Genomic DNA, 15,512 nt, shown 5'->3' with positions numbered 1-15,512 from the left:
GATTATTAAAGTTGGTGTGAACTGGACGAATTATTCCATGGGACTCCAGGTTTTGGATAATTTGCTGACTATAGTAACAGAAGCTAAAAAACAGCCCTTTCGACCTAACATTTTATACTGCTATAAGTGCACTAAACCAAAGGAACCATTGTGCTGAATGTATATATGTTTCTCTTGCACCATAGTGCCAGAGCAAAAGAGCTCTAAAACAAAGTGTTTTACTACCGCTTCACATTTCTATAAATGGTGATATGTTGTTCTCCCTACATAGCCTTCTATATCCACAGTGATACGTGGGACACAATTGTTTCTCGGAATACCCAATAAAGAAAACCTGGTTGCTATATGTGTTGGTTTCTCAGAGTTGCAGGTAGAACCCAAAATAAATGCTGCTCCACGCGTGTTTTGTATCTGCAAACTCCGTAACGTGTGGCCTACCTATATACACACATGAACCACCTGATGGCCCTACCTTATGATGTTGTCCCTAAACGTGCTCTTAATACACAGTGCCGTCACAATGATGATTCTCCTTGCATGACTTCTGGGTTACTTTCTTAGCTTGTACATTCGTTATTTGCTTCTGCAGAAGAGCACCAGTTATATTGGGAAAGGAAAACATGCATTCCAATTACTAAAAAAGTGGAATGCTTTACATGTTTGAAGTAAAAAAAAAAAACACCCCTCCTTAAAATGTTGCTTAAAATGACTCCCATGACCAAAAGTGGAAGTCAATAGTTACGGGCTTCTGTTTTTTAAGTCTGAGACACAAACCTAAGGCAAATAAGCAAGTTGCATTTGTAATAGTCCCAGCCTATTCCAAAGAAGTGGATGGAACAATACAAATACAAACTATCACAAACTTTAAGAATACTTCCAAGACAACACAATTATTTAATTACAATGACATCTAAGGAACTCTTTGACTTTCTTGTTCCTATTTGTAGGATTTTAATGGCTTTTTCTCTTCTTGGAAACACTCCAGAGGAGATTTTCCCGAGGCTTTCACAGCAAGTTTGAGTTTCCTGAAGAACGTATTGAGGACCCCTGAACAAACCAACACTTTCGGAGCAGTGCCCCTGGGATGTCTTCTCCGACTCCTGTCATATTAAAGCACTAGTGCATGAATTCTGCCCTGTGTCCTTAGAGCTGTTGAGAGTGGAATAGCTGAGGTCATGAATTCCACCAGATTTCTAAAATCTGAAGAAAGCAGCATTCTGCCAATGAGGCTGCTGGACCTGGACTGGGATTAGTAACTTGCTGTTCGGAGCAGGGGTGGTCTGGCCTATTCTGAACTCTGGAGATTTCCTGGTAGGTCTCTGCACACTGGGCCTCTTCTGTGTGGTAACCTATTTGATTTCCACATGTTCTCAAAGGAAAAGGGTTGGGCTTGCTGAAAATGTGTAATATGTGGCCACTTTGAAAATTCTTCCAGGGCCTCTTTTGGTTCCCTGTCCACCCCTGGTGTGGAGGGGTTTCCATATCAGGTTGTTGTGCGTGTGTGAATGAAAACATTTTATGCAGGCACTCTTTTGCCTCTACTCCTCATACTATGCACATGTCTGTAGCCCAATAGAGGGGGCTGTTCAGTTGATTGGAGGAGAAAACAGGCTTCATGTGGCCCACAAAAGTTGCTATTTATTTTTCATTTAATTATTTCACTTTATTTGCTGAGTGCCAGCCTTTATTAAAGTCAATTCAATTCGAAGCACTGAGTTTGCCCACTCCTGAAGTGATTGTGTCTTCAGAGGTTGGGGGTTATGTCTAATTTGAACATTTTGAGGTGCACATTTATTTACCTCAGTAAGGGCCCATTTCATAGAAAAGTGTGCATTGATTCTGTAAAGTCCCTATGCCAAAAACGATTTTGCGCCTCCCTACATACACAGTTTTCTATACGGGTGCTTCGCATATTCATGGATTCAAACAATCAAATCAACCTGACCCTCAAAGAAAACCAAGCTGCGCGAGGAACACACACAACAAAGCCCCACGCAAACCAAAACCATAGCCAAACCTTTGCATCCACCACTGACCTACCATACAGCATGCCGGTGACACTGCACGTGGTCCCCCGTAAGTCATGGCTGCACCCCTGCAAATCTGTACAAGGTCCCCACTAAGATACGGATGCACTCCCTCACCACAGCGTGATCTCCCCGTAAGTAATGCAGTACCCCTGTGAAATGGCACAACGTCCCCCCTAAGTAACGGCTGAACCCCTGCAGATATGTATGAGGTTCCTCGTAAGTAGGTGCTGCACCCCTGCACAACTGCGTGAGCTCCCCGAAAGTAACGATGCACTGATGTGAAACTGTGCAAGTTCCCCCCTGAGTAACGGCTGCAACACTGCAAACCTGCACAAGGTTCCCCATTAGTAACGTCTGCACCCCTGCGATTCTGTGTGAGGTCCCCATAACGGATGCACCCTTGCAAAACTCCACGAGGAACCCCTAAGCAGCGGCTGAACCCCAGCAAAATGGTGCCAGGACCCCCTAAGCAACGGCTGCACACCTGCTAAACTGCAAAACATCACCCCTACTCTGAAGGCACCCAAACTGCTGGCCTATACCCCTACTGCAAAACAGCCCCTCAAGCCCAGATACCGCCCACCAGTCCACTTCACCTCCATGAATACCCCCATGCAGCTCCCTCAAGTCCAGACACCACCCACCAGCCCCCCTCACCTTAGCCAGTACCCCTGGCAGCCCCCACAACTCCATATACCTCCCACCAGACCCCCTCAGCTCCACTACTACTCCAGGCAGCTGACTCAAGCCCAGATACCACCCATTAGCCCCCTTCACCTCTGTCAATACCCCCAGGCAGATGCCTCAAGTCCAGATACCACCCACCAGCCACCATCACCTCTGATAATACCCCCAGGCAGCCCCCTCAAGTCCAGACACCACCCACCAGCCCCCCTCACTGCTGCCAATATCCCCAGGCAGCCCCTTCAAGCCCAGACATCACCCACCAAACCCCCTCACCTCTAACACTACTCCCGGCAGCCCCCTCAAGCCCACATACCACCCACCAGCCCCCCTCTCACCTCCACCAATACCCCCAGGCATCACCCTCAAGTCCAGACACCACCCATCAGCCCCCATCACCTCTGCCAATTCCCCCAGGCAGCCCCCTGACAATCTCCCACTCTACCAGTCCAACATGCCGCAACTCACCTGAACCTCTGTGGGCTGCCTCCACCATGAAGAAGACCCCCAATATGTCCACTACCAGCACGATCAACTGGTAGCACTGTTGAATGCAGGACTGGAGCATCTCCTGTCACTCCCTGGTAGACTCCAACTGGGCAGTACAATATTGAACCACCAACACTTACATGTACATGTGAATGCAAAGTAAAGTGACATGTGCATATTGGCCATGTGTCATTGAATAGGTCTCAAAGCACAGCAAGTGGATGCCTGTTGAGGGCAGAAGCACATAGAATTATAGATTGAGCATATCCATAAATAATGACTGGGTGCATTACATCCCGTGCATAAGTAGCCCTGGTCGTAGGGGTGGAAAAGTGTTATGATGTTGATGTTACGTTGTTGTCTACTACCTAGTGATTTCTATTATACATGAAAAGCTAGATGACATGGAATGTTAGGCATCGCAAGATCTAGCGATGTCACAGAAGCTCCATTTACTTACTTTGCTCTCAGTGTTCTAACTTTTGTCAGTTGGTCTTGTCTCTGTTTATGTGAGGAGTTTCTGCTGTTGTTGGGGGTCTTTCTCCCCATTTAACTTAATAAATATACTTTAAGAAGACTTACCTGTGCACATTGACGTCTTCATAACAATGGCAACGAGGATGGGATGTTGATAGAAGACCCCCAGCAAGGATCCTGGTAGTACTGCCGCTCCGCCTTTCCCCAAGCGTAGTAGCGGCAGTCCAGAGAGAAGCAGTGTCCTGTGTTGGCCGCACCGCTATTGCCCTGCGTTGAGTGGCCACCAAAGTCCGGCAGCCTGACCATCAAGTAAGTGCCAGCGCCGTTTTTTAAAAAAAAAATAAAACGCCCGGGGCCTTGCTGGCGATCGCAACCGGGCTGCACCTGCTGCTGGAACGTTCGCGCCGCTCCTCGTAACCCATCCAGTGTTTCCCGTATCTGCAGTGTTTCCAGTCAGGCCCGGCTTGTGCAGCGTTTATGAGGTGCCTGCCGCTTGCACCCAGCCCGCTGCTGTCGCAATTTTAGCCGTGAGAAAAGGGGTTACCTGCGATGGCGTGAGGAGGATTCGCTGTGGTTGCTGTCAGCTCTTCAATATCAGACGCGGAGTTCCTGGAAGGGAGGAGTGATTGATGAGGGAAGAGGGATACCGTATAACTCCTAGCTGAGGTGCATCTGAAATCTGAAGAAAATAAAGCACCGCACAGCTACTGGTTGGTGCGCAATAAGAATTCCGAGCAGGTGCTGGTTGATGAGCATGACAAATCCTGGCAATGTGCATCTGAACTGTTAGAAGTGGAAACCCCACACCCCAGACAAGAAATTGGTGCAAAGAAATCTGCTGTCAAGAAAAATAGAATAGAGCCATTCATTACATGGTGTGCCAGCCCATCTTGAACTGTCAAGTAACACAGCATCAGCATGCAGCCACACAGAGGACAAAGTGCATAGAAGCTGCGACGTAGAAAAGCGACAAACACTGGTACCAGAAGTGGGGCCCCGTGCACATAAAGGGAGAATCTTCACCAGCTCAGTAGGGGGGAAGGCGAGCAGAAGTTAGAAAGCGGGCGAGCAGTAACCAAAGGGCCAGTTTTTAGGTGTGCCCAAGCAAGAAGGGCAAGGAGAGCGCTCAGCCAGGAGACAAGGCATGGCGGGTTTACCGGGGATAGCTGGACCGCCGATATTTATGCCGATACCGGGAGCTGCGAAGATACCATGGGCTCAGTGGTGCAAAGGATTTGCGCATTATATAAAGGCTGCCGGCGGAACATCATATTCTAGCGAGAGGAAGTTGGCACTATTGTTGCATTTTTTAGGATATGAAGGGCAAAGAATTTATGAGATTTTTCCCCAACCAGCAGGAGATGGCAGTGATGGTGATGCTGGAAATGAATTTGATGTGGCTCTGTTGAAGCTGGACAAGCATTTCAATCCCAAGACCAGCACAATATTGGAACGATCCAATTTTCGCACGCGGGTGCAAGCTCAGGGTGAGTCGGTTGAAGAGTATGTGACAGCCTTGCGACATTTAGCATTAACCTGCAAGTTTCAAGGAACACTGAGAGCAAGGAAGAAAGGACATGAGTGGAGTGGTAGATCGATTGACAGACCCGGATATCAATCCCGGGGGGTACAATCAGGACAGAATTGAATTGCTGGGTTATGTGTGGAGTGAGTTCGAGTTCAAGGGAAGGAGGTGTAAAGGCAAAGTATATATTACTAAGAAGGGGCAATCATTGCTAGGGTGGAGAGAACAGAAGAGTTTGGGTATCCGATTAGATCCCAATCATCCCGAGCAGGTGCTCCAGGTGTTGGTGCCGTCCACTGAGTCAAGCAAGTATGTGATTAAGCATGAAGGAGTTTTTGCGAAAAGTTTGGGGAAAGTGAAAGGGTTTCAACACCAGATTGTTTTAAAAAAGGGTAGTTTGCCCGTTGCTGCGAAACTTAGGCCTGTGCCATTCTCTTTAAGAGAAGGGGTGAGAGATGAGCTTAAGAAATTACTACAAATGGGTGTGATTGAAAGAGCAGGAGGTGTCGAGTGGGTATCGCCTGTTGTCGTAGTAAAAAAAGTTCTGGTGATCTGAGGTTGTGTATAGACATGTGCGAGCTCAACAAATGTGTGATGGTTGACAGGCATCCCTTGCCAAACATGGGTGAGATGTTAACTATGGTGGGCAAGGGGAAGATATTCTCTAAACTTGATATGGCGTCGGCGTATCATCAGGTCGAGCTGACGGAAGAATGTAGGAAGGTTACAGCTTTCATAACTCGTGAGGGCGTGTTTCAATTCAGAAGAATGCCGTTCGGTTTAGCGTCAGCTTCATCAGTATTTCAAAAGATTATGGATCAGTTGCTTCGATGTGTAAAGGGAGTGTTTTGTTTCCAAGACGATGTGCTGATATGTGGTGAGACGTTGGAGGAGCATGACAGAAGTCTGAATGTTGTGTTGACGATCTTTGAAGAGAGAGGTATTACTTTGAGGGAAGAGAAGTGCAAATTTGCAGTATCCAAAGTAGATTACCTGGGTCACGAGGTATCATCTGAAGGGGTGAAACCCAAGGAAAGCATAATCAACTCCATAAAAGAAATTGAGAGGCCGACGACCAAAAGTGAACTTTGTTCATTTTTAGGTATGACAGAGTTTTATCAAAAGTTTGTAGAGAGCTATGCAGCTAAGGTTGTGGAGATGAGGAAAATATTGAGGAAAGGTGCAGATTTTGTATGGACTCGTGAATGTGATGTAGAATTTGCCAGAATCAAAGAGGAAATAGATATAGCTAAGCCTCTGGGATGTTTTGATACGAGGAAGTTGACTATCATTACGGTAGATGCTAGTGAGGGCGGTCTGGAAGCCGTTCTGGCTCAGAAGCAAGATGATGGTTCAGAAGATTTAATAGCTCATGTATCACGTGCCTTGAAAGGTGCGGAAGTACGTTATTCGGTTCTTGAAAAGGAAGCCCTTGCATGTTATTGGGCGATAGAGAGATTTAAAAATGTTGTCTGGGGTGTAGAATTTGTGATCCTTACGGATCACAAACCCTTGAAAGTTATTTTTGAGACGAAAGGTCTGGACAAGATTTCACGCAGAGTGGCTGGATGGGTCACCAGGATGCAAGCCCACAAATTTGCTATGGAAGTGATCCCCTGGAAAGAGAACACGTTAGCGGATAGTTTGTCAAGAGTAAAGGTTCATTCTCAGGACAGGATAGAGGATGATAACATGGAGATGGTGTTTGTGAGTACAGAAGGCATTGTATCCAAACAAGAGTGGTTGGATGAGATAAGGAAGGATGCAGTATTGAGCAAGGTGATCTCATATGTTGTCTCCACTGTTTGGCCAAATAAATCAGCGTTAGAAGAGGAATAAAAACCCTTTTGGGAGGTGAAAGATGAACTGTCAGTTGCTGATGAAATATTATTTAGATGGGAAAGGGCAGTGGCTCCTGTAGGGATTTGTGGAAGGATTATTGATCTGGCGCACAGTGGTCATATTGGTATTGCAAAGACCAAGGGGGTACTGAGAACAGATTACTGGTGGCCAGGATTTGATAAGGAAGTTGAAGCTCGTTTGAGTGAGTGCCAATTTTGCATGAGAAGCGGGAAGGGAGTCGAAGCTAAGAAGCAACCCCTGGTTGATGTTGGAGTTCCGTCCAGGGTTTGGAGTGATGTAGCCATGGACATATTGGGACCTGTAGATTTGGGATATGGTCGGGGAAGATTTGTTGTTGTGGTAGTTGATCTATTTTCCAGGTGGGCAGATTTTAGAATTGTGTGGGCAATATCAGGAGAAAGCATGGTTAAGGTATTGCAAGAGGTTTTCGCGAGTGAGGGTCTCCCAGGAAGTGTCCTCACAGAGAATGGTGCGCAATTTACCGGTGGGTGTTTTCCCAAGTATTTAGAAAAATGTGGTGTGAGTCATAAGAGAGCAGCCCTTTACCATCCTGAAACAAATGGAGTAGTTGAGAGACTCAATAGATGTGTGATGGAAAGCATTTGCATGGGAGATGAGTGTGGATTTGACAAATTGGCAACTATTCAAAATAGGTTGTGGGCGTTGCGCATGACACCTCACGCTACCACTGGTTTGTGTCCGTTCGAGCTCATGAGAGGTCGAAAACCTTATTCCATGGAGCAGGGAATCTGATGTGGTTGTTGACGAGGTGAGAAGGTCCCTCAAGAAGAAGAAGAGTGAATGGGTCATGCGGGAAAACAGGAGGAGAGGAAGTAAGGAATTGCGTGTGGAGTGTGGTACATGGGTAAGAATAAAGAAAGGTGTTGTAAAGAGAAAAAGAGATTCTTTATACTCCGATCCAGTCAGGGTGATTGCTGTGTTGAAAGGTGCAGTGCGTGTGGCTGGTGGCCAAGTTTGGAATAAGAATAGAGTTGCCACAGTGAAAAGAGGCTGTGTGTGAAATGCAGGATTTGTGAAGGTGTTTTAAAAAAAAAAGGGAGATGTGTTATGATGTTGATGTTACGTTGTTGTCTACTACCTAGTGATTTCTATTATACATGAAAAGCTAGATGACATGGAATGTTAGGCATCGCAAGATCTAGCGATGTCACAGAAGCTGCATTTACTTACTTTGCTCTCAGTGTTCTAACTTTTGTCAGTTGGTCTTGTCTCTGTTTATGTGAGGAGTTTCTGCTGTTGTTGGGGGTCTTTCTCCCCATTTAACTTAATAAATATACTTTAAGAAGACTTACCTGTGCACATTGACGTCTTCATAACAAAAAGTCTCTGTCAGGGATGAAAAATTGACAGACCTGTGCATGGGTGATGGGAAGCCTGTCAGAGAGTGTGTGACTAGGTGAGATAGGAAATGTGTGCTGCCACACAGAAACAGCACACATGGGATACAACTGCATTACAGTGCCAGAGGTGGAGCATGACATGAGAGCAGGCAGTGTGTGACTGCATATGTTGGTGGGTGTGAGAGAATGACATGGGAGTGACACAGCAATGAAATATTAAATGCACAAGTGATGTGTCCAGGCCACCCATCACACTGAGCCCACTTTCCACTGCAGCACCTACAATGATAAATGGACACTACAGTGAGTAGAGTATAGGCATAAACACAATACCAAGCATGTGCAAAGGGGACACATGAACAACAGTGGACCTGAAATTAAAACAATGTGAACATGTGCAAATACACATGAACAGGTGGCAATCAATCCCCAATTAGAGTCAACAAAAGACATCCACACATCACCACATCCATACATGTATGTACATCATCACACGCACACAACAGAAGCCTCCATACCAACCACACTGACAAACTGATGCCAAACATGCAGTGACGCTCTACAAAGAATGGAATTTCAAAATCATCCAGTGCAGCCTCAAGTCTTCTGATGGACTCACCCCCACATGTCAGGCACAAGTGCACCCCTCCACCCACGTACATCACAGCATCAACATGACACACACAGTCACGCCACAATACACATGACCTGCAATGAACAGAGGCACTGGGTGAAATTCAAACAATCAAATGCGTAGAACGACAAATTAGAGGCATGAAGTATTGAACATAACTATAAAAAATAAGCAAGGAATGTATTTGAAGTCCAAGGAAAAAGAAAAAAAACAGAAATGAACCCCATTCCTATATAAGTATATGCAAAGGGAGCGGGCTAGTCTGCTCCAATTTTTGACAACATGTCCCCCAGGGCTAAGTCACAGGCCATGTCTTTCTCCCTCGGGTGGGCCTCCATTGTTGCATGGATGTCTTGCAGGGTTACCAGCAACTGATGCTCTGTCTTCTCTGCCAATCTGCAAGTTACCCCTAGGATGAAAGCCCGCTACCATGCACACCACAGCGCCACCTCAGCCCAGGCCACCATCGGCTGTGCCTCCCGTGCCTGCTGCCTCTCTGCAACCATCTGCCTCTGATATCGGTGGGACACAGAAAAAAAAGCCTGCAAGGCCACCCTATCCTGCTCCTGCCTTGTTGGTTCCACCTGCCTCCTCAGGGTGATTTGACCAGTCAGATTCTGCCTCCTCACATTTGAAATCTGCTGCCGACGTGCCCAGTGCATGCTTTCTTGGTATGCCCTCCGACGTGATGACAGTTTTCGGGAACATGCAGCACCTGCACTGCTCCAAGGTGCCTGCTATTCCTCCATTGCCTGTGGCTGTGTCAGTGCCTGGGTAGGCACGGCGACCATCTCATCTGACATTGATGGGACTCCCACCTCAGGTAGGGATGTTAGCGCCACAAGACGAGGTGTTGGTGGTGGGACTGGACCAAAGGGGGCCCTGCTGGAATGTGGCCTGAAAGGCACCCTGGAGGATGATTGGTGCACAGAGGAGGAAGCGGAGGAGGGCGTCAAGACAGAGAACAGCCCACAGAGCCCACCAGAGAACATTGCTGTTGCCAGCAAGGCCATGAGGCGGCACAGCTCATTGTGATGATGCAAAAGCATAGCACAATCTGACTTCGCATTTCAGGGATGACTACAGTCTGCCTTGTGAGACCAGCCAGCAGGGGCAGGACATGATCTCTTACTAGGCTCCCCACATCAGCAGTGAGGTATTTCAACCCAACCAGCACTGGAAGCACCGCCAATCCTTTATACTAAAACTGTGCACGACCACTTGTACTCAACACAGGCGGTTCTCTCTACGGCACCGAATCACTTTATAGGCATTTGCAAACATTCGTTGCCCAATAGGGTAATCACCCTTTTTTTCATTTAATTGTTCACTTACAGCTCCTGACATCTGACGTTACCGCAGATGCCTGCCAATTAATTTGGACCTCAACCCAGACGTATAATTATCCGACCACGGTAGGTCCTTTTATTTGCAGCATTCTTTTTCTTGAAAATCATACAAATCTTTGACAACACCGCCCCCAGACTAACCCAGTCCTCTCTCACAATATTTAGATGGACACACTTCACCATCATGACTCCAACCACAACGTATAAGTCCTGAAGACCGTTCGGTACATCCAAGCAGCGCGGCTCCACCTGGTACAGCCACTGCAACAACACCAATGAATACACCGAACCAGAAACACCAGTCTTTGTGTCGACAAAACGATCGTATTGTGATTCCAAGCAATACATGTACTAAGTTTTCACTCTGCCTACTAACCCACGAAATAGCAGATATTTATGTGCTCACGGTTGCACATCCTGAATGCAATAGCACCCTTTTTGAAAATATGTCTCGTTTTCTGAAAATATGTTTATCGTGTTAGTGTTAAATAAACTTGTTTTTTCTTGATACTCTCGCCGTCTTTAAGGGTGTTTGTCTTAATAAGCTAGCCATTACCTAGCTTCGCTGCAAATGTTGTGACCTCCTTTCCCGTCTTGGGTCAGGGTAGCCTTTTTGACTCCATTTCCTCTTTTTCTAGTATACCCACCCTCAGGAGTCAGGCCCCCTTCACAAAAAAGAGGGTTCCGCCCAATTTTTCTCTCATGATCTCTGATGGACACATCAGCTGGCATGGGAATGCTGGTCTGGGTGGAGGCATTCCGAAAGGTGGGCACTGGTGCATCTGATGGCTCAGGGACATGAAATTGGGAAGGCACCTCCACAATGGCCTGCACAACATCATAACCCTGAGACAGGCTTGCAGCATGAACAACCTCCTCAACACCCTCACCTGACCCCATTGGCTGGTCTGCAATGGTCAACTCCTTTGCCTCCACATCCATTAACCTGGATGGCTCCAGGGTGTCTTACCCCATGGATGGCCCCCGTGTGACATCACCCTGTACCGCTGCTGATGAGGAGTCCCTTGCCTCCTTCACCTCCTGGGACTTAGACCCAGCAGCCATGCACGATGGTCCTGGCGCCTCCTCAGCCATATTGCTCCCCGAAGATGAGCTGTCACAGGGGTGCGGCTGGGGTCTGCAACTTGGTCTGGTGGATTTGTCCCAGCTTCACGCTCCACAGCACCACTTCTGCCCTCTTCTCCAGCTGCAGAAACTATGGGAAAGAAGACACAGAGGGCCTCATTACGACCCTGGCGGAGTGGGTTTACGCCAGCGTTATTCGTGGCGGACCCGTCCGCCCTACTACGAGTTCCCGTAGCGCCATGGAGCGTTTTCCACCTGGTTTTTCCGGGCGGAGAAATCCATGGCGCTACGGGACCTTGTTGTTAATTACGCCACCGTATTTTACGGTGGCGTAATTAACGCCTTCCCCACTCCCATTATACCCTATGGGGCAAAAATGGGAATGGGGAAGGGTAAAATGGGGAATGGGGATTTACCGCCCCGCCAAGGTCGGAATGGGGCGGAAAATCCGCCAACCCCCATGGCGCTATCGGCAGCTTTCCGCCGTGCTCCATGGTGCATTTTGCACCGCGATTTCCGCCAGGGTCGTAATGAGGCCCAGAGCATTGACATCAGTGTGCAGTATCAAAGCATTTGTGGCATAGAGAAAATTAACTATAACATGAAGTGTTCATTGTTCAACCAGCAACAGTCACACTCACACACATGTCTTGCAATTCCCATGAAAACAGACACACCAATCCAGGGTCAATGATGAGTACTGTCACCACACATTCACATGTAAACACTGCACACAGATGGCGGTGCACAGACACATACCAAGAAATATGACATGGCACAATGTCACTGGCAAGGTGACCCAACTGAAACCTGCTGCATTGCTACAGTAGACATGGCACAGGAGCACAGGGGTGGACACAGAGTCAACTGGTAGGTTGACTCTGTGTCAACCTACCAGTTGACACAAAGAATGCATGGAAGCACAGATGGACCGGGGTACTACTGGGTACACAATGGTGGGAAGACACGCAGTGGAATGTTGGCTCCCAGTAAACACTCATGATTGCACTACTCACAGCATGGCCATGCCAAAAACTGCTTTGGCATCTGTCCACACAATCACATCAAACAACATGCCTCCCTGACAGCCTGACCTGTGAGCCTGCAACACATACATGCACTAATTGCAGAGGCACACCTGAGAATGCCATAGCCCCAAGCACATACACATGGCATGTTCACAGAAAAACTCAAAGGACACATGAAGCTGCATGACAGATCACATAAATGTCCCTGCAATGTCATTGTCACACCTTGACACCACAAAACATCCATACACATGTGTCACCTCCAGACGTTGAGGGTTGATTGCCACACGCAATGGTTCACACCACATTGTGTCTATCATGCTTGCCCCTCTCATGGGCACAACATCCTCATCTGGCACCTTGCTGTCCAAGCCTGTCTAACAATCAAGAAACAGTGCATGTGCACAGTTCGCCAACTGTACAACTACACACACTGCAAAAACCAGCACATGTCCAATGAGCAGTTGTCAGACTTCTCAGATGGGGAGCATTGTCTGGGGGCTGCATGCTGCTGTGGATCACTGTAACACACATGCTACATACATAAGGGAGTATCTACAAACATGCAGGCCCATGCACAACAAACATTGTATAGCAGAGCACCACATTGCTTGTCACCAGCAACATCCAGATGCTGTTTCCACTCTCAGATCTGGGGATAAAACTCTCGGTAGAGCCTCACCAGGACCTGCATGTTTGTGGTGGAAACCTTGCACCTGCCTGCACGGTGCACCTCCATGGTGGCACGGACCTTCATGGCTTGCAATGCCTTGGTGTGGGTCTTGAACTTGAGGTCCTCCCATCACTTGTGCACACTCTTGGGGCAGCTAACTGCCACACCCTTCGTGTTGATGGCAGCCATGATGCTCACCAAGATCTGCTAGCGTCCTTCAATACCCTGTTGCTTTGCTGGATCATAGAGTGCATCATAATTCTCCAGGACCTGATCCACTAGGATGCCAGCTTCTATGAAGCTGATGTTGGCAGCCCTCTGCCTTGCTACCATGGTGGTGCTGCTTGGTGAATAGGATGATGGTGCAGACATGGCAACCCCCAAAGTAGGTGTGGGTGGGCAAACTGGTCCCGTAAATAGGCTGTGGAGCAGTAGAGTTGGAATGGAGATGTGGGAGTCTGACACCGTGGATGAGGTGGTCACAGGGCACGGGAGCACAGGCAATGACAGGTCAACTGGTACACCCAACGCAGTGCAGGTGGGCAGCAGGCAAACACTCTGAGAAGGCAGCAGCATATTTCAAAGTGGGAGGCAGCACAGGGCAGGAGGTGGAGGCAGTAACATTGGAATGGAGGCAGGTGAGGGGTGCCCTCCATGTCTAGCAGTGAAGGCAGCCAAAAACAGTAAAGGCTCTTAGCTTGTAAGTTACGTGACATGTGCTGCATGAAGTGTGCCTACGTGGAGCATGGCAAAAATGGTCATATTTAAGGTGTACGATGCAATGCACTGGTTAAGTGTGCAAAGGAACGAAGACAGACTAGTATCACAGACAGGTATTTGGGGGTGTTAAGCAAGCCATTTCCTTCAGGTAACGTGTACCGTATTTTTCTTTTTGGGGGTTGCCTCTGCACATACGTGCATGTATTCTTTTCCATTTTGAGGCCTATGGTATGTCTGGTATGCAGTTATTGGTTTTGGGGTGCCTCTGTGTATCGCATATTGCTTTTTTCACCTTTCTGAAGCTTTCAGGGTATCACGTATGCAATTTTCGGTTTCCGGGTGCCTCTGCGTATCGCATACTGCTTTTTTTACCTTTTGCAAGCTTTTTGTTATTGCGAACACAATTTGTGGATGGGTTGCCTGTGCGTATCACATACCGCTTTTTCACCTTTCGGGAGCTTTCTGTGTATTGCATACGCAATTGTATTGTTTTTGGGGTGCCTCTGTGCATCGCATACGCATGCTTTTGCTTTTGGGGTACATTGGAGCCTTGCTGGTCCACACATCTACATCCAAAACTATTTCTTGGTGTGCCTTCTATTTATCCATTACATCTGCACCATGAGTGGAGCGTCCCCAAGAGGGAAAGGGAGTAGACGGGGTCGGAGGTATGGTGAGGACACATCTGCCGCAGCCCTAGGGGGACGTAGTGGGTCTCAGCCCACAGGTGACCCAGCACATGGATGTCGATGTGGTCACATCCAGACAGGTGAAACAGCACCACCTATGGCCACTAGGGCCAAGAACGGATGGCCTGCAAAGCAGGAAAAAGCTTGAACCCAAGACATGGCACAGGAGAAGAGTCTACAGAGGAAGAGGCTCTTCACTGATGAGGAGCGCCAGATCCTTGTTGACAACGGAAGCAATAGCCATTGTAAGGTGTTCCCATATACAGGGTGCACATTTACATCCACATAACGAATGGTGGATTGGCAGCATGTCACAGACCTCATCAATGCCTTAGGTGTGGAGAATCCCACTGCTGAACAGATCCTGAACCGGTGGAATGATGTCACGCGGAGGACCAGGAATAAGCTCAGTGTCAACCTGACCTCTGCATTGACCACTGGAGGGTGCCACCAGAAGAGGAGGAGCTGACTTCAATCAAAGAGGGCACAAGTCAACTCATCAGCATTGAGTATGTGCAAGGCAAGGGAAGTGTGGAGACCCATGTGGACACATCTGGTGAGTGGCATTTGTGTGCATATTATGAGTGAACAATCATGGTTGACCTGCCCATATTTGTGTAGCAGTAAAGCTGGCTGCAGTTGTCAGCCCTCATTGGACAATGCATGTTTGCTACCGTGTATACTTCTGTCACATGGCCTGCATTCAGTGATTTTTCTGTGTGGCCCACATGTGCGGTGCATGTTAGCGTGACTGTTCACATCATCGTCTGTAGGCCCACACAGGCAACCAGCAGGCAGGGTTTCAATATTCAGAACATGTGAAATGAAACACCCCATAACATGCACGCCTGATAGGCACACATCACCTAGAGGGCACACCTCTGAGTTACGCCAAACAATGACA

Source organism: Ambystoma mexicanum, chromosome 10 (genome assembly GCF_040938575.1).
Source record: "Ambystoma mexicanum isolate Mex_15411 chromosome 10, UKY_AmexF1_1, whole genome shotgun sequence".
Lineage (NCBI taxonomy): Eukaryota > Metazoa > Chordata > Amphibia > Caudata > Ambystomatidae > Ambystoma > Ambystoma mexicanum.
This window is presented reverse-complemented; position numbering follows the sequence as displayed.